The 23,783-nt window shown below is 32.5% G+C and overlaps 2 long non-coding RNA genes across 13 annotated transcripts in view; both read left to right on the top strand.

The window, feature by feature from the left end:
• The window catches only part of LOC137495912 (uncharacterized), a 461,128-nt gene that overhangs the window by 67,102 nt on the left and 370,243 nt on the right, over positions 1-23,783 (top strand). The gene's annotated exons all lie outside the window — the stretch shown is intronic.
• On the top strand, positions 14,456-23,002 carry LOC147843326 (uncharacterized). Its single transcript, XR_015493118.1, has 3 exons — positions 14,456-14,620; positions 21,062-21,155; positions 21,475-23,002. It is a non-coding gene; the product is annotated as an uncharacterized LOC147843326 (long non-coding RNA).

Genomic DNA, 23,783 nt, shown 5'->3' with positions numbered 1-23,783 from the left:
TCCGGATCTCAGCATTTGAAGATGAGAACAGCTCTCAGGTAAACAATGTTCCTCCTTAAACACGTAAGTTATTGTTGTCGAGCGTCGCGTACACTGTTAATCCACACGTGATCCAGCTGAGCTCTCACAGAGAGAAAATGAAAACAAATCTTAACGGCAGCAAACTATAAAAGCAACACTTCACGCTTTTTTTACGTTTTGCCAACACAACGTGGCGTCTCTGTCGTCTCAACACTGTGACAGTAATGAATATTAATGAGGTTGCACAATAGAGGGCGCTGATTGGTTTGAACCAAGCTTTACTCATGCATTAATGCAACACACTGTAAGACGTAATAAGACTCACTCTGGCACAGACGTCCAGTCTGCACGCTGGAATACACGTTATTATGACATAGCCGTGACGCAGCTTCAAAAATTCGTTACAAACCGGAAGTATGAATTTGCTTGAAATAACGCAAAAACAACCAATTTACACTTTTTAGTGAAATATAGGTGTCCTAATAGTGTTTTTAGCAGTGTGGGACACATATACGACTGTCAACAGCTCAAAACATGTGTTTTGGTGTTTTGTGACCCTTTAATGTTTTTAAAAAGCACTGATTGACCCACCGATCAACTTCCCTAAACCCAACCAATAGTGTTTTCAAAAGCAATCCAGAAAAAAAAAGCCCTCACGGCAGCCAGATTGTTACCACATTTTCAGAGTTTACCACATTTTTACTCTGTTATTTACTTGTTTATTAATTCTTTTTAATTATTTATTTATTATTACTTTTTTTTTTGCTTTTGTTTAGTTTCACCCACTTTCTGGAACCATTCTTTGGCAGACTCGTACCCCGTTGTCACGGTCAACTCTCAAGTGGTCAAGTCCGCTGAAAAGAAACGGCATCATAATGCCCCGTACTGTTCATTTTCAAATAAAATCAACATTATTGGCTCCTCTAGGATTGTTTTCTTGTTGGCAACTGGACAAATCACTGTTGTCTAATCACTTGACTTATTATTAATTATTATTTATTATTAAACATTAATTAAGCATTCATTGTCTAGTCAAGCCTTTAAATTGCACAATAATTCAATAGTTCAATAGTTAATGCTTGGAAAATATCTAGTAAAATATTATGTACTGTCATAATGACAAAGACAAAAAAAATTAGTTATTAGAAATTTGTTAAAAATAATTAAAACTATTATTATTAAAAAATAGGTTGAAATGGTGACACAGTGGCTCAGGGGTTAGCACTCTCACTTCACAGCAAGAAGGTTGCTGGTTCAAGCCTCTGCTGGGCCATGTGGCATTTTTGTGTGGAGTTGGCATGTTCTCCCTGTGTGGGTTTCCTCCGGGTGCTCCAGTTTCCCCCACAGTCCAAACACATCCGCAATAGGTGAATTGAATAAACTAAATTGGCTGTATTGTATGTGTGTGCGCGCGGATGGCTATGGGTGTTTCCCAGTAATAGGTTGCAGGGCTTCCACTCCATAAAAGGTATATTGGAATAGGTGGCGATTTAATTAGTGGTGGTGAGTCTTGATAAATAAAGAGACAAAGCCAAAGGAAAATTTCTGATTAAAGAGATGTGCATACAATTTCTGAATATGTGCAAAAGTGTTATACATAAAAGGAGCAGGTCAGCAAGTCATGTGACTGGATAATTCACTCTATTACCTCCCACAACTGATTCTGAACTATTGCATTTAATGATAATAAAAGAGCTGGCTTCCCCAATGGCTACAACTTCCAATTCAATTTTGCACCAATTTCATGTTTCACAGAAGAATGAAAGTCCTATGAGTTTAGAACAGCATGATGGCAACGAGATTTTGGACTTTGTAATAATTGGATTGGAATAACCATTAATTTTTTTCTGTTACTCAATGCAAAAGCAATTTTGAAACCCATAAGAGTTTTTAAGTTGCTCAGTGGCTGTATTTACAGTTGAAGTCAGAATTTTTAGCCCCCCTGTTTAGTTTTTTCCCCCAATTTCTGCTTAACAGAAAGAAAATTTTTTAACACGTTTCTAAACATAACCGTTTTAATAAATCATTGACAATAACTGATTTATTTTATCTTGCGATCATGACAGTACATAATATTTGACTAGTTATTTTTCAAGTCACTAGTAGTCAGCTTAAAGTGACATTAAAATGCTTAACTAGGTTTATTAGGCAAACTAAGGTAAATAGGCAAGTCATTAAATAATGATGTTGTTGTTTTATAGACAATCTAAAAATATTGCTTAAAATTATATTTAAAACATTTAAAACTCCTTTCCTTCTAGCCCAAATAAATCATGTAAGACTTCCTCCAGAAGAAAAAATATTATAGGGAATACTTTGAAAAATTTCCTGCTCTGTTGAACATCATTTGGGAAATATATGAAAAAAAAAATGCATGAGTGCTAATTTTGACTTCAACTTGAATATTGTTTGTAAAATGAATTGTCCTCATAAGAATACAGCATACAGCAAAAAAAAAAAAAAAAAAAAAAAAAAATATATATATATATATATATATATATATATATATATATATATATATATATATATATATATATATATATATATATATAAATAAATGTAAATACATCGAGCCTGATTTTAGCAAACTAAACTTTTTTATTTATTTATTTTTTTAAGCATAGTCTTCTATTTCCATGGTAATTATTGAGTCTTGTTACTCTGCATGGATTAAAAAGCCAGACGTTTCTTACAATTCCATTCTTTGTTTCACTCCTAGCTTGCCACTTGTTCTTACTTTTGCTCTTTTCCTTTGCTTTTTAAATCTACTTCCTGCAGAAATAGGTTGGCCCCATGGGTCACACCCTTGTAATTGGACTGGATTGTTATAATTGGACTGAAAAGAAAAAAAATAATCATTCATTTTTCTGTTACTCAATGCGAAGGCACTTTTGAAAGTCTTCAAAATGTGCTCAGTTTCTGTATTAAAAACCAATTGTGCCCATAAGAATACAGCACAAAAATACATTAAGCTTGATTTCACATCACTAAACTTTGTGTTTTAGCAAAGTCAGTCTAACTTTAAATTAAATAGCCTTAACTACATGTATTTACATCCCAAAAAAAAGAAGAAAAAAAAGAAATGTAATGTACTTACTGTGTTCATAATGTATTGCAGAACACTTCTAATGCTAATGAAGGTAGTGTTAGGGATTGGTTTGGTGGTATGGGTAGGTTTAGGGATTGATTAAGGTCTAAGGAATTGGTCAACAGTGTCATTTAAATGTATTCATAGAAATTAATAACAATGTTATTTCATAAAAGTACAATGCAAAACTTGTTTACACAATACATTGTAACAAATGATTAGTTTCCGTGTAAGTACATATTATTTAAGGCCACTTAATATAAAGTGGGACTGCAAAGACTTTTATTTCCATGGTAACTATCCATTCTTGTTACTCTGCATGGATTAAAAAGCCGGACGTTTCTTACAATTTCTTTCCTTATTTCGCTCTTAGCTTGCCACTTGTTCTTGCTTTTGCTCTCTTTCTTTGCTTTTTAACTCTACGCACAAATTGGGTGGCCCCATGGGTCACACCCCCAGGAGGAGGCTTTAGTAACTTAGACCCAGACCCACTTAATCCACAGAATGGGGCTGCAATAACCTGGTCTCTCCAAAAGCAATATCTGAGCGGCGGGTCAGGCATTTCCTGAGCGACTGCATTGAGTGCTTTTTGACTGCAGGGGAAGCAGCGTGAATACTGGCTCTTTGTGAGTCTAATGACAGGCCACTGCGAGGACCAACCTTTGCCTTTCCTTATAATGTGAATGGAACGCACAAATATAACTAAAGCCGACAGCCAAGAATGAAGGAAACGGATGAATGCAGAACTTTCTAGCAACCAGTCTCAGAAATGTTTTAAAGCTTTTTATAAAAGAAAAAGCAAAGTTTATTTCTGCACCATTAGCAGTTCCGAATGGAAATTAGCATTTGGATGTGACTAGATTGTCTAGCCTTAAGGAATAAACAGTGCTCGGATGAAATAAAAATGCATCACTTAATGAAAAACACTTTTATTGTTAGTGTAATTTCTTGAAGTGTAATTGCGATGGTCAGTGCGTGGTGGTAATAAAGCCATTAAGATGATATGATCCTGGATAAGTGCTAGTGGCTGGTTGGATATATTTTAACCTTCAGAACTTTGTTAGTTCTTCATTTCATATATTCAAATAGTGAATTTGGTCCATATTAAAATCCCAGAATCACATGATTTTAAATTCAGATTTTTATGTACACTAAACTGTTAAAAAGATGTTGGTTAAATAAGATTTATTTTTATTAATTTAAATTAATTTATTATACATTTATATTATATTATATTTATATTATATTATATTATATTATATTATATTATATTATATTATATTATATTATATTATATTATATTATATTATATTATATTTCAGGGCTAATTTATTTTCTCTTTTGGAAACAACTAGCGAATGTTAATAAATTTGGCTCCAAATTAAATTAAATTAAATGTTTATTATTTATTTGCATATCAAATTGTTTGTACTTTTGGTTATATGTTGTTGCTTATTTAGGCTTCGGATTATGGGAAGTGTTTCAGGTGGAGTGTGCTGCTTGTTTGTTTGTTTGTCTTGGCAAGTGTATGTACTTTATGATGTGTTGTACTCTGTTTGATTTGTGAACTTTTAGGACACCCTCGACCTAGAACAACTTTAAACTGTTGGTTTAAAAGTTTTAAAAAGAGTTAAGTTTAAAAGGCATTCAAGTTTAAAGTTTCATTGGCCTTAAAGATAGATGAACTGAAAAAGAGCTGTATTTTTCTCAGCCCAGGTTTGTTTGTTTTTTAACAAACTCGCCATGAGACCCAACACAAGTCAAAATAAATGTATAATGAAAAACTCAAGAAGAACGTTTTAAATCCAATCTATTTCTGTTATTCAGGTAACATTCAGATGTGAAATAAAGTTGTAGTGCCATATGGTTTTGTGTATGCACCGAACGCACACCGAAACAGTAATGCCCTGCTGACTTCAAGTGTTTTGCCCTTCGGAGTGAACAGGGCATAGTGTTGCTCACTTTACAGTGAAAATCGCCCACAGTTGTTTCACTTCTCACGAATCAACCTACAAATTGCTTCCTTGCAGTCTCTGCAGATTAAATTGTTATAGGAGAAAATGTAGCACATTTGTCTTGTGCAGTCCTGCTAGGTTTGCTCCTTGAATGTACGTATTCCTGTCCTATACATATGTCTGTGTTAAAGTATCCCCGTTATATTATTCTCAAGGTTTCTTATTAGTTTTATTACTTTATTTTATTTCATGCTGGAAGCTTTGTTGAATTATAAGCTTGAAAGAACTAGATAAAAAAAAAAGGGTCATTGCTGACCCTTCACATTTATTTATTTTTATTTATTTTTATTTTATTTAATTTTGTTTTGTTTTGTTTTTATTTTATTTTTTTTTTAATTTTATTTATTTTATTTTATTTTATTTTATTTTATTTTATTTTATTTTATTTTATAAGGAAGCATGCCTATAGACCCTTCAAAAGTGGACAAAAGTGTTTGATGGTGGACAAAAGAGACATAAGAAATTTAAATGGGAAGTGTGAACGGCAAACTGTCTTCCATGTCTACTAGTGACACTAATGAAGAAGAAGAAAAAAAAAAAACACATCCTGTTACCCACCAAGTTATAAACCAAACTTATCCAGTCTCAGCTAAAGCGACAGTATTTAAGGGTCAAAACATATGAAGACCTACTGTGTAGACTGACATAATGCACATTTATCACAAAACTAAATACACTGTTAGACGTTTTATTGTGTTTTTGCAGTAACTTACTGGCAGCACTGTGGCCAGTAAGTTACCACAAGTGCTTCTTTACAGTAACTAACCTGTAAATGTGTTTTACAGTAGCGGGGCCCTATCGCAATTTTATTTTTTACACTAAATAGCCTTACTGTAACTTTTTATGCTAAAGTGTTCAATTTTACAGCATGACACATTTTTACAGTAGTTTTACTGTAATTACACTTTTTCACTAGCAGTAGAAAACCTTTATTTGTAGTATTTAGCACTAAATTTCAGACATGTGACTAATTGTTTCGTTAACTGTTTCATTTGGTCTGTACAAAATGCTTTGAATACAGTAGAATACTGCAAATTCTAATATGCAGCAAGTTAGTCTAAAAGTTTTAAAATGACCACAATGCAGTGCATATTACAGTAGTAAACTGTAAAGAATGTCTGTGGTACTTTACTGGATGTTTTTGCAGTAATTAGCTGTAAAATTGCGGCAAAGTCTGTAGGTTTGTACAGAAAGTCTGAAATTATTGACAACTCATTTCATTTATGTCAGTGTGACTCCTGCACTTTGATCTTTGCAGACCTTTCGCATTTACAAACCGCTACATAACACACTACACGCATAATAGCAGCCATGTATATTAGAAATGCGTAATGTGTGTTTATTTGTGCCTGTGCATGGGAAAGAACAATTAGGAGGAAAGTGTTACTTTTATTGTAAACATTAGTTTTTCTTGTCCTTTTGTAATCAGCCGAGTTGTCAGACCGCACACCAGCGCATTATCTTTTCCTTTTATAATGCGCTCATTTGCATTTGACTCAATAGTCCTATGTGGAAAAACATTCATGCATGTGATTTTGTCCTCTCGATTGTACTGCCGTGCCTTTGCTTTGTTGTGTTTTTTAATTAATCCCGCGTGGCTTTGATAACCGTTGTGTAGGGTTGTTTCATATTCGAGTGTGCCCCACCGGACCGCCCTTTATGCCTTTGAATTGTTCGCATTAATGGAGTTTTTGCAAGAATTTCCTGTTTATTAGTGCGAGAGTTACCAGCCATGGTTTTAGATTAAGCTCATTTTTATTCTAGCGAGCCCTGTTTTTACATGGAAACGGAAAATGAATTAATCTTCTTAGTATGATTCTGTCACCTACCGCCTCTAATCGCCTGCTGTCTGGCACATTAGTGCTTCGTGTTAGTGAGGTTTACTCGGGCTTTTAATTAAGCAGGTGAATTATTTTCTACTTTTGTTACGCATATGCCTGCAATTAGCAACAAATACAGGTTGTTGGGAAGCACTGTCTTTTAAAACACAGCATGTAGGTTTGCTTAACGCCAGAGTTTAGGGGGAATTGTTACATTTATTTATTTAGTCATTCATTCATTCACTTATTCATTTAATTATTAATTCATTCAGTCAGTTCTTTCTTTCTTTCTTTCTTCTTTCTTTCATTAATACAATCATTCTTTTCATTCATTCATTCATTCATTCATTCATTCATTCATTCATTCATTTGTTCGTCTATTCATTCATTCATTCATTCAGTCATTCATTCATTCATTCATTCATTCATTCATTCATTTATGCATTTGTTTGTTCCTTCAGTTATTTTTTTATTCATTCAGTCATATTCGATCATTTATTTATTTATTTTTTCATTCATTTTTTAAATTAATTTATTCATTCATTAATTCATTAATTTATTTTTTTATTTGTTGATTGAGTCATTTATTTATTCATTCATTAATTATTTTTCTTAATTTATTCATAAAATTTATTTATTTGTTTATTTATTCATTTATTTATTTTTAATAATTTATTTATTTGCTTATTTATTTATTTGTTTATTTATTAATTTTTTATTAATTTTTCCATTCATTTATTTATTTCTTAATTCATTCATTCAGCCAGTCATTTATTTATTAAGTATTTATTTATTTATTTATTTATTTATTCATACATTCATTTATTTATTCATCTAGTCATTAATTCATTTATTTACTCATTCATTCATTCATTCATTCATTCATTCATTCATTTAGTTATTCATTTATTCATTCATTCATTTATTCATTCATTTATTTATTTATTTATTTATTCATTCATTTATTTATTTATTTAATTAATTATTTATTTATTTAGTCATTTATTAATTAGTTAATTTATTTGTTAGTTTATGTATTTACTTATTTATTTATTCAGGTATGTTTATAAGGATAAATTCTATATTTTTACAAAAACCCTGCTTGCCCTGATAACTGCTTGTTTGCTATTTATTTATTTATTTTTATTTTTATTTTTTTTATGTTTTAATTGAATAAATATGTGCATTTTATCTAATTTGAAATATGTATATTCCAGTAATTCTAAATGTACTCATGAATTTTTCATTAAATTCTGTGTGGAGTTTGCATGCTCTCCCCGTGTCCCCGTGGGTTTCCTCTGAGTGCTCCGGCTTCTCCCACATGTCCAAAAACATGTAGTATAGGTTAATTAGGTTGGCTAAATTGTCCATAGTGTATGAGTGTGTATAGATGTTTCCCAGTGATGGGTTGCAGCTGGCAGAGCATTCACTGCGCAAAACATACTGGATAAGTTCATTTCGCTGTGGCGATCCCAAATTAATAAAGGGACTAAGTCGAAAAGAAAATGAATAAATGAATGAATGAATGAATGAATGAAAAATTAAAAAACCTCTCTATTAGCCATTAGTTGAGCTAACTTAAACAAAAAACTCTCCTTGAACACCTTTGAGGAAAATGTGGCTCTCTGTGTGTGTGTGTGTGGGGGGGGGGGTGCTTTCTGTTGATATTAATATGGGAATCCAACGCCCCCATAAGTACAGCAATACCAGTAGTTTTGCTCCCATCAGGAAAACAGCTCATAAATCACAAAAGTATTTAGAATTATTTTCATAATTTTTTTTCTGTATAGTTGGCTTGAGTTTAAGGCGTTTTCTCACTTTTTTTTTTTTTCTTGAAAGAGATAAGTTCAAAATACTTTTCTTATATATAAAAATCGAGTAAAACAGTTGCTTCAAAGTGACTAGTTGATTTTACTTAAATAAAACAACTCTCTTTTAACAAATTTAAAGGAAAATGTGGCTCTCTGTGTGTGTACTTTGTATTGCTATCAAATATCAAATGTTCTGTATCAAATGTCCCCACAAGTATAGCAGTACCAGTTAATTTATTTGTTTAGTTCTCATGAGGAAAAAAAGCTTATAAATCAGACAGAATGTAGTATTTAAAAATGTAAAAATAGAGATTTTTTTTTTACTTTGAGGATTAGGTAGAATATACTGTCTGTACAGTATAAACATCATTACATCTATGGGAAGTCCCCGTAAAGAGAGCTGTACAAGTGTGTCTGTGTGTGCTTGTGTTTAGTTAGTCCAGTCCTAGTTTTTCTAGATTTTATCATACATATTATTCAGTCATCAAAAAACACAACTTGTTAGGGAGTATAATAAAACACATCTAAGTTTAATGAACATCAGCCTTTCAAAGAAAGTGGTTAATCGATAAAAAAAGATATGTATGCTTTAACATTGTGTCTAAAGTGGTCTATTCCTATCATCATGTCTTTGTTCAGGAGAATCCTTTCAAAGTTTTTGTTATTTGCTTTGTGAGCTAAACTGCATCTGCTGTTTTTTTTCCATGTTGACCTGATAACAGTGAAAAAGGAAAAAAGGAGATGTGAACAGATGTTTCATGACAGAACGTGATAGCGCATTCTGCTCCGGGGCAAATTCAATAATGACACAGCAGGTATAAGGCGTACACTGATAGAGAATGATAGAATAGAAGTGGCTGGAATTTCTGTTAAGCTAGAAGGGGAAAGAGAAACGTCTGAAAAAACAAACACACACACACACACACACACACACACACACAGCTGAATGGCTCTAACTGTCAGGCATATGTGAAGTGGAAGCAAAAAAAAATCAACTGTAACTTGAAATGTTTATTTAGACTCGCATTAATAGAGCTGTTCTTTACTGAGTGTTGTGTTGTTGTTGTTGTACAGGACCACAGCTCACAGAAACTGGGTCAGAATCATGGATGAGAAAGTAGTTCATGTTGAGGCTCTGAATAGACAGAACGCACACACATAGACAGCCACACACACACACAAAACATAGGTTTCATTAGTATATACTATAAAAATAATGCTGGGTTCCGCAGAATTCCTTCATGTTGTCCCAACACAAATCAATTAAGTTACATAAAGTGGATTGAACATAAAACATTTCAGTTGTCCCAAAAAAACCTTAAGAACTCATTTTGAATAAGTAGTGTGAACAAGCAGCAAGAGGACTGTATCACGTGTGTGTGTGTGTGTGTGTGTGTGTGTGTGTGTGTGTGTGTGTGTGTGTGTGTGTGTGTGTGTGTGTGTGTGTGTGTGTGTGTGTATGCATAGTTGTGTTGTTTTATTTTGTAAACGGATAATGACATTTCTTCCTGGCTGTTTAATTATTTTGTTTGTGTTTGATTTGGTTTTGTAACGTGATGCTGACGCTGACAACAGGGTGCCAATCCAAATGCAGGTTTATTAGAGAGGTCAGGTAACCAGTGGTCAACACAGGGGCAAACTGATGTATACAGGCAATCCAGAGTTGTAGTCAGATACACAGGCAGATGATCAGAAGGCAGGCAGTAGACAGGGATAAACAGACAAACAAAGCAAGGGTCCAAAAACGGCAAAACAAGACATAGGAAACCGCATTGTAATGTCACACGGTTAATCCAGACTCAGCAATGAAGTGTGTGTGCGCGCTATATTTAAAGTTCATGTAATCAGTTTGTAACGATCCTTCGGCTGTGTGTATGCAATCAGTCATGAACAGGAACCAGGTGTGTGTATGTGGTGCATGACTGGATCTTGTAGTCCATAAATGGCAAATGTGTAGTCTGTTAGGTCCGCTAGCTCACTCATAATCATAACAGGCATATTATGTTATGTATATCAATAATTTGGTATGTTTTGCATATTTCATTTATGTTATCTTACAGATGTGTTTATGTTTATATTTAGACTGTAAAGTACCAATGTTTTCAAGAAATTCTAAGAAGTGAATATTTGGTGGAATTATCATGTTAGCACTATTATTGCGCACATGGTAAACAAAGTAGTTATTCAACAATTGGTTTGTACAGTATGAATTAGGTCTAAATTCATTGAAACACATACAGAATATGGATGTCTAAATTTAATGAGTTTATTTCAATCAAAATAATTACTTTTTCTCAAATTTAATGAGTCATTTTTATTATTTATAACCTTACTTTTGAAACTTAATAAGTTTATTTCATTTTAAATTAAGTTTTTTCCTCAAGATTTAATGTTTTTTTTTTTTTTTTTTGCGAAACGACTTTAATCTTGACATTTAATGGATTTATTCTCAACATTTAATTTAAAGTTTTGTTCCTGAAAGTGTAACAAGATTTATTACATAATGACTTTAATCTTGACATTAAATTAAATTTTTCATTAATTACATTTTTTAAATTAGTGCTTGGCTCTGTTTCTCTTACAGAATTGCATTGTGTAAGGTTTTCTCTTACAGTTCACATACTTATAATTGATCAAATAAGGATCAAAATAATTATAATCACAAATAAATATTTACCTTTAAAAATAAATAAATATTAAATCAAATAAATAAAATTTAATAAATATTTATTTTAACAAATATTAACTAGTATACCATTTAAGTAGATTTCTTGTTCAGTTTATTTGAAAAATGTATACTGTATATACAATGATATTTTATTTTTTTATAATAAATTGGTAATTAGAGCAGGTGATTTAATCTCATGAAGTAAGTAATAAATAAAAACAATGAAATTAGTAAAATGTATTAAATCAATCAATAAATAAATGAACAAAACTTAAAAAATAAATAAAATTAAATAAAATAAAATAAAATAAAATAAAATAAAATAAAATAAAATAAAATAAAATAAAATAAAATAAAATAAAATAAAAAGCGGCACAGTGGTTAGCATTGTCGCCTCACAGCCAGAAGGTCATTGGAAAAAGAAAAAATATATATATGAATAAATAACTAAAAAGATAAACAAAATGCTTGAAATAAGATGATTAATTGTCATGAAATAAAAATAAAAAAAATAAATAAAATGAAAAATGAAATAAAATAATAACTTAAATTTAAAAAATGAAATAAAATAAAATAAATAATGGCGGCATGGTGGCGCAGTGGTTAGCACCGTCGCCTCACAGCAAGAAGGTCACTGGTAAAATAAAAAATAAGTAAATAAATAAAAAATAAATAAATCAATAAACAAATATTTTGAATAAACTGATTAATTCTCATGAAATAACAAATAAAATAAAATAAAAATAAAATAAAATGAAATAAAAGGAAAAATAATAAAGAATAAAATAAAGGTGCAATGGTTAGCCTCACAGCAAGAAGGTCGCTGGTAAAATAAATAAAAAAAATTTTAATAAATAAACACAAACAAACTAACTAACAAGCAAACACTTGAAATGACACACATTATTGCCTTATCTTCCCAAAAAACTCGTGAGTGATGAATTGGAAGTGAGATGGTGGGCTATGAATATTCAGAGATGGTCCTTTGTTGTCATCTGTGAGCCATAATGATGCAGCGTCTGTGCCGTTTGAGGCTATTTCTGCATTGATGTCTAAAAAACACATTTGCACATTAAGAAGTTTTATTTGCATGGCCCATTTCACATGTATGTAATTAATTCTTTTACAGAAGAGCTGGAGATTTTCTCTTAATTTTCCAGGTCAGTTTTGTGTGACTAACATGTTTATTCATGACCCGAAATGTGAGGCTTTTTAAACAGAAGAGACTCTGTCCTGGCCACAATGTCTTCAACAAATTACACACTGAAAAAAAAAATGTTGACTCAAAAACAGAGATTATGAAAATTACTTGGTAAAAAAGAAGGGAGAGAGACACACTGAATGTGTCATGGCTTACAAGAAACACAAAAGTGCTCAGAACTAACACAATACAAATATACGCTGTAAAGCCGTGATTAATTTTGACAGGACAATTTGCCAATTTTTGATGTATTATTTCTACATTTATGAAGGAGAGGATTTCCTTTTTAGCAAAAGCATTTGACTATGAGCTGCCGTTCAAAATAGACGTGTATTCTAAATAGTAATAATAGCAATAAATGGTGTATGTTTTGAGTTCTGGTTCGAACCTCGGCTCAGTTGGCGTTTCTGTGTGGAGTTTGCATGTTCTCCCTGCCTTCGCGTGGGTTTCCTCCGGGTGCTCCGGTGTTCCCCACAGTTCAAAGACATGCGGTACAGGTCAATTGGGTAGGCTAAATTGTCTGTAGTGTTTGAATGTGTGTGTGGATGTTTCCCAGAGATGGGTTGCAGCTGGAAGGGCATCCGCTGTGTAAAAACTTGCTGGATAAGTTGGCGATTCATTCCGCTGTGGCGACCCCAGATTAATAAAGGGACTAAGCCGACAAGAAAATGAATGAACATGATGAGTGATGATGTGCAGAATGTTGATTAATTAATGCTTATTGCGGATACGTACACAGGTCTACATTTCTGGGAACATCGAAATATGTAACCTTGGGCACGTCTGCTTGCAGTTTCTGTGTTTGCAAATCCACCAGAAGCAGTTGTGTATGCTTATTGATGATAACAAATGTCTCTGGTGCATCCTCTTCTCAAATAAATCGACCAGAGGGTGCAATATAAATTGTGGTGCATTTCCAAAAACCATCATTAGCCAACCAAGGTTGCATGTAAGGTCTGTTGGTACAAACATAGCTTGTTGCTTTGTCGTTTTCAAAGTATTATAACAGTTCAGTTTTAGAGATCATCATATTGACAATTGCTTTCTCCTCAAGTGCACTTTGAAAACAAGTATACCATTTTGAACGTAGCCGTGGCTCACGATGAAAGCTATAGACTTTTTATCTAAAAGTAGAATTTACGTTACGTTTCCAAAGCTTGTGAAAACAAAACATTTAGCATACTTAATTGGTTTTAATTTATAGTAGGCTATTTATTAATACATGAAAAAAAACAATATCCTAACTAAGATTAACCCTTTCAGGCTCAAATTAAATTTTAGAAACAGGCAAAATCTATGCTTTTAACTGTTGCAAATCAGCAACGCCTGCCTTGAGAGGGTTAATATTTAATTAGTTCATTCATTCATTCATTTTCTTTTCGGCTTAGTCCCTTTATTAATCAACACTTTATTATTATTATTTTATGGATTTGAAGTCAGATAGTAGGCTTTTTTAAGATGCAGCCAGTGATAAAACGAAGAATGTTTGGATTAATAGAGTAAAGTAAAGGTGAGGCGTGAGTGGGTGGAGTCATGTGAGTGGGAGGAGTCGAACATTAAAGAAGGACGAATTAGAAACAGGAGGTGGAGTCAGGCAGGGATATAAAGGACAGATATAAAGGTCACAGATAGGAAGAAGAGATTCAAAGAGGAAGCAGTTCAAAGAGAGATGAGGACCTCTGTGCTGAGCCGCCAGTTATCAGCACAAACACAGTAAGCATATGGTCAGATGGTAAAGGTCACTTTCAGTTTTGTGTTGTTGTGCAAAAACTCACTGGATCTTCGTATGTCAAGCCTGTAACTGAACAACAATGTCTGTTTTGCACTCCAGACATGATCTGCAGCCTGAAAACAAAAAATATCCATGCCTGACGATTTCTGATTCTCCACAGACCGTCTAATGAACCCGGCTAAAGGCTGGAGCATCTGTTTGTCTGTTCCTCCAGCACAATTTTATGTCAGCCCCTACATGAACGGAGAAGAAATGGTTTGTCAGGTACTTTGGATATTTTTTTTTTCTTCTGCTCTTCTTTTCGAGCCCTCTTCTGCCCGGGCCCTTACAATTCACATGATGGCCGCTGCATTTCTGCGGGACCTATTAGCGCAGACACAAACAGGCTCAGGAAATGAGGCATGTCAAACTCAGTTTCTTTCAAATTCCTCTCTTACTGTTTCCCCCTCGTCCTCTAATGCCAAACAATCCCTCTGTTTTGTTCACTCCATCAATTTTTTGGCATCAACAATTTTTTTTTTTTTGCTTCTTTGCTCGTTTTACCTGTTTTACAAGTGCGATCGATCTTCATACGCTTGTGTGTGTTGAAGAGAGAAAAACATGTGGCAGTCTATGAAACAGGTGCCATTTTGAGTTCAGAATGATATGTTTTATTTCTTTTTTCTTCTTCTTTTTGAGTTTTGAAAGGATGGTTTGCTCAAAAACTGAACATTTAGTCTTCATTTACTCTTTTACTTGTTCCAAAACTGCCTTCTTTAAAACACATTTAGGGACTGAAGACTCCAAGTGATGATATATTTCAGGTCCCTTTCTTTCTGCAAGCAAGTCCACTGAAAAAATGTCTGCAAAATTGTTGCAAACAATTTATTTGTGTTGAATTTGAACAAACAATTTAAATTTAGTAATGTTCAACTTAATTTATTTGTTTAAATTCAGCATAAACAAATTGTTTACAACCACTTAACTTAAAAAAAAATAAGTAAACTCAATGATTCATCAATAAATAATTTTTTCAATGTATTTTGGTTAGCAATGAGCAAAATGTGCGACACATTCTCTCTTAGAGACAGGTCGGGACTGCAGAAAGTCCAGTCAATTAGCTACATTCTATTCCTCCACAGCCAGGACCTTGGAATGTGTGCAGAATGGGGTTTTGCATTGTCTTGTTGAAATATGCATAGGCATCCCTGTTGACGACACTTCTGGAAGTTGACGACACTTCTGGACACTGTTAACATAGGGGTACCTTTGAAGCTATTTTGATGAAATCTGAAAATGGGAAACCATTGACTTCCATTGTAGGGAAAATTTACTATGGAAGTCAATGGTTACAGGTTTTCAGCATTCTTCAAAATATTTTATGCATATAATATCTTTTGTGTTGAACTGAAAGTTTATAACCACTTGGGGTACGTATAATGGGAGTATATTTAAAAATATTTATGTGAAATATCTATCATTTTTCTGTGCGACTACTTAGGGACCAATACTGCTTAGAGATGGTAATTTGTTTCTTTTTTATTTTGATCGATTATTTTTTCCATCCATCCATTCGTCCGTCCGTCCGTCCGTCTGTTTGTTTGTTTATTTTATTTTATTTTTTATTCTTGTTTTATACAAGTTTGTATTTGTTTATCTATTTCTTATTTCTTCTTATTATTTTTTCTGATCTGTTTTTGTAGTCCTTTTTGAGACTGTAACCCATGTCTTTAAAACTAGCTTTTTGTAATTGAAAGCACATTGTAAAAAGCACTTAATTATTTTTGAACATATCACAAAACAAATAGTGAGTAAACACAATTATCTGGGTAAACTATCCTTTTTAATGCATTTTAAATGAATGCTTCAACCAAAAATGTCTCCCAAAGTACTTTTTTCCTACTCCGGATATCAATTTCTACAATATTTCAACTTTCTACAAATATCTTCCTTTGAGTTCAACAGAAAAAAGAAACACCTAAAGATTTTGAACTGGTTAATGTTGAGTACATTCTCATTTTGGGGCGAGTTTTAAGTATTATTAATTGCACAATGCAGTCATAAGCTAAAAGGTTATATTTAAAAACATGTTAGAATGTTACTATGCCTTCAGAAAGGTATATCAGACATGGCTGTTATATAGTTGGATTTAACATTAAACTACATGCCTTGTGCTCAAGGTTATGCAACTGCGTGCTTCTTAGAAAACTAATGCTGATATTTCTGAAAAAAACATTCAATTCTTTGCTGAACAAATTCACGGCAACGCTGCTGACCTTGTAGAATCGACCCATACTGAAAAACGGAACAGAACAGAATGTAAGAAGAGGAGACTTTAATTTAAGAAGTTCACTTTTTAAAAAAAGAATGGAAAATTATATATTCAATAGAAGTCGCTATATCTTTTTAGATCTTCTCACAAGGTCTATTTTTATAACATTTCAGCTTTATGTTTGTCAAACAATCTCTAAATCTCGATTTTAACTTTATTGATCATGAAATGCTAAACAAAACAGCATAGTATAATGATTTCCGATAGAGCAAATGTCACTGATAACTGCAGCAATATTCAAAAACATAAAAAAAATAAAAATCTTTGGGGGACTAACCCTGATTTTCTAACACTACAAATAAAATAGTTTGCTATTCGGTTAGTTGTTACTTCGGACATGCTCTGAATGACTAAATGTTATTATTTGAAATGTGTAAGAAATGTTATTAGATATTTATAGGATGAAACAATTAATAACATTTTGCTTAAGCCCAAACCACATAAAACCGATACTGAGAAATTAATTGTTGTCTAAATAATATTTTACAAAACTAATTAACTAATTTCCTAAATAAATAAATACTACATACTACTACTTAATAATACTAATTTAAAAAAAAATAATAATAATAATATTAATATGAATAATAATATGAATAATAATAATAATAATAATAATAGCAATATTAATAATTAATAGTTTCTAATAATAATAGCAATTGTTATTATTATTATTATTATTATTATTATTATTATTATTATTATTATTATTAACAATAAATAAAATAAATTACAAATTTTAATTAACAATAAAAATAAAATAAATAAATAATAATAAAACAACAGCAACTACTACTACTATAATAATAATAATAATAATAATAATAATAATAATAATATTATTATTATTATTATTATTATTATTATTATTATTATTATTATTATTATTATTATTATTAATAATAATAATAATAATAATAATAATAATAATAATAATAATAACAAAAATAATAATATCATTATTATTATAAGTATAATTATAATAACTATAATTATTGACCATATCACTAATAATTATAATTTAATAACAACTACAAATAATAATCATAGTCATTAACATAATCATAATAATATGTGTAATAAGTGTTATTAATAAGAAACGTCAGTAGCTAAAAGTCTGCATTGTAGCAGTGAAATCACAGTAAAGGGCAGCTGTCTCGTAGTTTCCTCCATCATTAGTCTGTGTTCTGCTCCCGCTGATCAGGTTTCTCTCAGTCTGAAGTGACAGACTTTCCTGGCTTAATTCCTCCCTCCATCACACTCCTCTGTCCACATCCAGGCTTAATGTGCTCTGCTTAATGTCCTCATTTCTTCTAGAGGTCTGAGTGCTGATGTTTATACTGAGCTGGCCACAAATAAAACTTTGATATAAAAATGGACGTCAGAATTAATCAAATCTGATAGACTCAGAATGAGAGACGATGGGCTTCTATGGCTTATAAAGATGTTTAAATGACCAAACATCATTTTGATATTGAGGGATGAATCATTTATGTCTGGTGTTTTAGAAATCCAGTTTGACCAAGTTTGCATTTATGTTTCTTAAGCACAGTTTTGACATAGATTGACAATATAGTTAAATAAAAATGTATAAATAATAAATAAATGAATAAATAAATGAATTAAATTCAGAATATGAAATATTATAGGTGGGCATATATTACATTTTTTAATCAAGATTAATCTAGAATAATCTTGCAATTAATAGATTAATCTAGATAAAAGTGGCTCATTTGAATTCTGCCAAGGGCATTCAGAATATGTAAACTACCCAAATAGTAAGTCTTTGAGAAAGGGTTTCTCAAGCCAGGTGGCGCATTAGACCAGGGGCTCATCTCCTGTTTCCAAAATGCATCACAAACTGCTTGAGGAACTGTTCTAAATGATGTTCAATAAGATGTGCTTGTGTTTACTGTTTATTCATGTTGAACTGTAGGCCTACATAAGCTCCAAACAGCCATTTTTTGATCACCTTAATCCGACTAAAGTCATAACTGAACTAAACAGAAATGGAATTAAAACATGTGGAGTATGCAGATATTAATGGCATTATTGAAGTAAACACAGCGATCAAACTATTACCGTCATGTAGGACTTTTCGCCATATTTTCTGACAAGATCCACACGCGCGGCACGGCTGTCAGTAAAGGACCACAGCTTTAGACCCAGCTCCTAACCCAACTTTGAGAATAGATTAACAGAGCTCGTTAATGCGATAACGGCCCACCACTATAAAGTATACAGTATTGCATACATTTATCATTTATGTCAGATAAATATCATAAACATTCTAAGTAAATGGTTTGCCATGATACTGTACAGTGCTCAGCATAATTCAGTACACCCCATTTAGAAAATTTATATTTTTTCCATTTCTCAGTGAATATAGGCAATGTATTTTGGTGCATTTAAACAAAACTGATTTATTAAACACATATATTTATTAAAATAATATTTTAGTCACCAAATAAATTTAGACATTGTAAGAATACTATTAAATTCAAGCTAAATATTGAGAAAATAAACTACAACCTACAAAATAGCAACAACATTTTTCTTTTCTTTTTTGCTTCTCTTGATTTTTCCTCTTTTTTTATTTTCATTTAATAATTTTCTATAACATAAACATTTGTGTTTTCTAGTTTTTAAATTGGTATCATAAATTATTTTGTTGGATAAGCTCCAGATGTGGCGTGTGGATGTTTCCCAGAGATGGGTTGCGGCTGGAAGGGCATCCGCTGCATGAAAACGTGCTGGATAAGTTGGCGGTTCATTCCGCTGTGGCGACCCTGGACTAAGTGACTAACCGACAAGAAAATGAGTTAATAATAATAATAATGATGATGATAATAATAATAATAATAATAATAATAATAATAAAAAATTGAATACAGAATATATAACAATAAAATCTAAACTAAAATAATAATAAAACCTAAACAATTATCTCAGTACTACTAAAAACAGACACTGAAATGAGGTTTAACAAATAATAATTCATTCATTAATTTAGTCCCTTTACTCATCAGGGGTCGCCAGAGCAGAATGAACCGCCAACTTATTTAGCATATGTTTTACACAGCGAATGCCCCTCTAGCTGCAATCCAGTACTGGGAAAATCCACACCAACATGGGGATAGTAGTAGTAGTTGTTATTATTATTATTATTATTATTATTAAATGTACCTGTGCACATACACACATTCAAACATATACAGTACTGTAGCCAACTCAGAGGGCAAATCAAATCCAACACAAATGATCTTCTGTAAACAAGAAAATGCATAGAAATTGGATTCTGAGTACAAGCGCAGTGCAGAGGAGCATTTTTATGGAAGCAGGTCAGTCTGATAAGAGACTCATGCCTATGATTGATTTGAAAAGGAAATAATTTTTTCATTGCCGCTGCTGTCGGGGAAGCAGATATTAAAACTAGAGGAAGGAGAGTGAGAAAGAGGAAGGTCACAGAGGTTACAGGACAGAAACCCTAAATAATGTGAGATTTTTACTGCAGCTTAACATAAAGAGGCAATTCTTCACGAGAAGCTCTATAATACAAGATTTCAGAACCTGTTTAGAAAGGCACAAACATCTGTTTTAAGCTGATTTTGGCAAGTTGTTTTCATTCATTCATTCATTCATTCATTCATTCATTCATTCATCCATTCATTCATTCATTCTTCCATCCACCTACCTATACATTCATTTAGTCATTCCTCCATCTACTCATTCATTCATTCATTCATTCATTCATTCATTCATTCATTCATTCATTCATTCATTCATTCATTCGTTCATTCGTTCATTCATTCATTTATTCATTCATTCATTTATTCATTCATTCATTCATTTATTTATTCAATCATTCATCCATCTACCCATTAATTCATCTATCCATTCATTTATCTACTCATTTGTCCATCTATTCATTCATTCATTCATTCATTCATCTACCCATTCATTCATTCATTCATTCATTCATTCATTCATTCATTCATTCATTCATTCATTCATTTATTAATCTGCCTATTTATCTATTTATTCATTCATTCATTCATTCATTCATTCATCTACCCATTCATCCATCTACCCATTCATTCATCTATCCATTCATTTATCTACTCATTCGTCCATCTATTCATTCATTCATTCATTCATTCATTCATTCATTCATCTACCCTTTCATTCATTCATTCATTCATTCATTCATTCATTCATTCATTCATTCATTCATTCATTCATTCATTCATTCAATCAATCAATCAATCATTCATTCATTCATTCATTCAATTATTAATTCATTCATCTTCCCATTTGTTCACTCATTCACCCATTAATTTGTTCATCTATCCATTCATTCATTTATTCATTCATTCAATTTCTTGTCGGCTTAGACCCTTTATTAATCCGGGGGCGCCACAGCGGAATGAATCGCCAACCAGAATTTTTTTACACAGTGGATCCCCTTCCAACCGCAACCCATCTCTGGTAAATTCATTCATTCATTCATTTATTCATTCGTTCATTCATTCATTCATTTACCCATTTATTCATTTATTCATTCATTTTTTTAAAGTTCTTAAATTAGATTAGATTAGAGGTTAAAATGGCTTCCCATATTGTTTTATTTTCCTTTTCAGTGTAATACTGTTTTGTTGATAAAGTAACAATCCACACCATTTACTATAGTTTATTGAGCTCTAATTGTCTTAGTTAATGGCTTGCTACTAGCATGATTTGTGCATTCAAATAAAGTGTGGCCAAGAATTTCTATAGACCAATTTTTGGGGTTTGTTTTCATCAACAGATGAGTTTTTTTGGAAACACACACATTAAGTGCGTGCCCTCTGAGCGCAAGGGGTTTTGATGCCAGGTCTTTGTTGCTCATGTAAGCTGTCAGAAAAGACAAAAGGCAAATAAACCCCTACATTTGCACTTCTCGGCGCTGCACAAATGGGGACTGACAGTTTGCGGCGTACGGCTCACAGCTTCCAGGAAAAAAACTGCTGCCTTCACCAAAGCTCAGCGAAGAGCCTTACGTCTGGCGAGACAGGAGGAGGCAACGTTAAAGGATAGAGGAGGGAGAAGGGGAAAAAAAGCAAAACGACTGCTTGCCAGAAGAAGATAAAACCACGACTCAGTGGGCGCTTGAATGATCCGCGGCGGCATGTCAAAAGGTTTTCTGCTGACTCTCAGCGTTCTGCTAACACGCGCGGCGAGAGGCTGTCGACAAAACCTTCAGTCATTGAACAGCGCATCCAAACATCCACAGGCTCGCCGAGATGAGAAATACAAGCTAATTTGGGGCTCATTATGACGAACGTTTGCCGCCATTGAAAGTCCACCCTTGACTGACTGATCCGAGAGCAGCTACGAAGACGCCATGAATGCTTGTAATTTTCTCGGCTGTCCTGTTGGCCACAATGAGCTCCAACATCTCACGCTTTCAGCCCAAATCTTTCTCTTTCACTTTTGAAAGAAGCAGGAGAATTTTAGGGGTTGTTATCATTTAATTATGTCTGTCCGCCATGGGCTTGAACGTCAATTAAAATAGAATGTAAATACAAGAATACAAATCAGCTACCTGTGGTGTTGAAAAGGTCTTTCAGAGAGCAAAGTGACCGAGAGTTGAGTAGAGAAGCTGATGCACGGCAAACTAGTTGGAGAAAAGTGGAAATGACCCACATTTGTAGTTTTGTTTGCAATTCAGAAAGTCTTTTTTTTTTTTTTTCCTTTGGTGGACTTTGTGGGGAAAAAGTAAATTAAGCAACTTATTTGTTGAGTAACTGAATGATTTGATGATTGGGTTGTGTCCATGTTAGTTTTGTTTAAAAAGTAGGATAACTGGGGAGGTACTTTGGAGAAGTCTGGTGGTTTTTGACAAAAAATCAAGCTACAGACAAAATGACCTAATATAACTGAAGTTGGCAGCACGGTGGCTCAGTGGTTAGCACTTTCACCTCACAGCAAGAAGGTTGCTGGTTTGATCCCAGCTGAGCCAGTTGCCTTTTTTTGTGTGGGGTTTCATTCCACCCTGGCGACCACTGAAATAGAGACTAAGCCAAAGGAAAGCGAATGACTATCTGAAGTTGTAGTTTTACACAAGAAGTGATTTTTTTAAATTGAAAAAAAATATTAAACTCTGCATTAAATTAAATTATAAATGTTTCATTGGAGATAATAAATTTAACATAAATACATGAAATCACTAAAACTGCAATAAATAAAACATGAAAAAATAAAACAAAATATATTTATTCAATTTATTTTATACATTTAAAATAAGACATAAATCATGATGAAAATAAATATATGACATATAAACAAGAATAAAATCGATGAAATAAAAGAAGTATTGAAATTAGTAGATAATTATTTTAAGTTTATTTAATAATATTATTTCAATAAGTTGAAATATATAAAAAACAAGGGTGTCAAAATGATTTTTTTCTTTGGTGCTCTGCGATGCAGACATGGACAATTTGGTATCCGTTCAGTAATAATCATAACCTTTATTAAGTACTGACGTCATTTATCACAAATGCTCTATTTTGCGGTAGCTTAAAACTACTTAAAAATGCAGAGACTGCACAATTCACAGCATGTGTGTTTGCTGGATAGTCTTTTACTGACACTGAAGTTACAGCAGAAGCCCTGTATTACTGTTATAGAGAAAATGTCAGTAAACTTCACATTTCTCTCTCTCTCATTGTGGACCTTTGACCTCCTGGCATGACGATTCCTCTCCTCTCGGCTGTTACAAGGATACTTCTGGAAACAGACATGTGCATGTCTGCAGAGCGAGTTTTTTCCTCCACGTTTATGGAAAGCATTGTTGAAGCACAGAGATATTGAATTCAACCGAATGGCATGATAATTATAATCAAACCAAACCAAACTTTGAGAGCAGTGTAGGTTTACACCTCTAATTAAAAAGAACTAAACTGACTGCTAATAAACAAATAGTACAATACTTTAATGCTATAATTCACTTTATTATTATTATTTTACAAAAAATCAACCTATTCAAGAAAAATGACATTATAATAGAACACAGGCATTACATTTTACATATGGATACAATTGTATAAACAATTATAATAACAATACAATGCA

Source organism: Danio rerio, chromosome 6, assembly GCF_052040795.2.
Source record: "Danio rerio strain M-AB ecotype USA chromosome 6, GRCz13ab, whole genome shotgun sequence".
In the NCBI taxonomy this organism is placed as follows: Eukaryota; Metazoa; Chordata; class Actinopteri; order Cypriniformes; family Danionidae; genus Danio; species Danio rerio.
The sequence above is the reverse complement of the archived record's forward strand: the minus strand, read 5'-3'. Positions and strand labels throughout refer to the sequence as shown.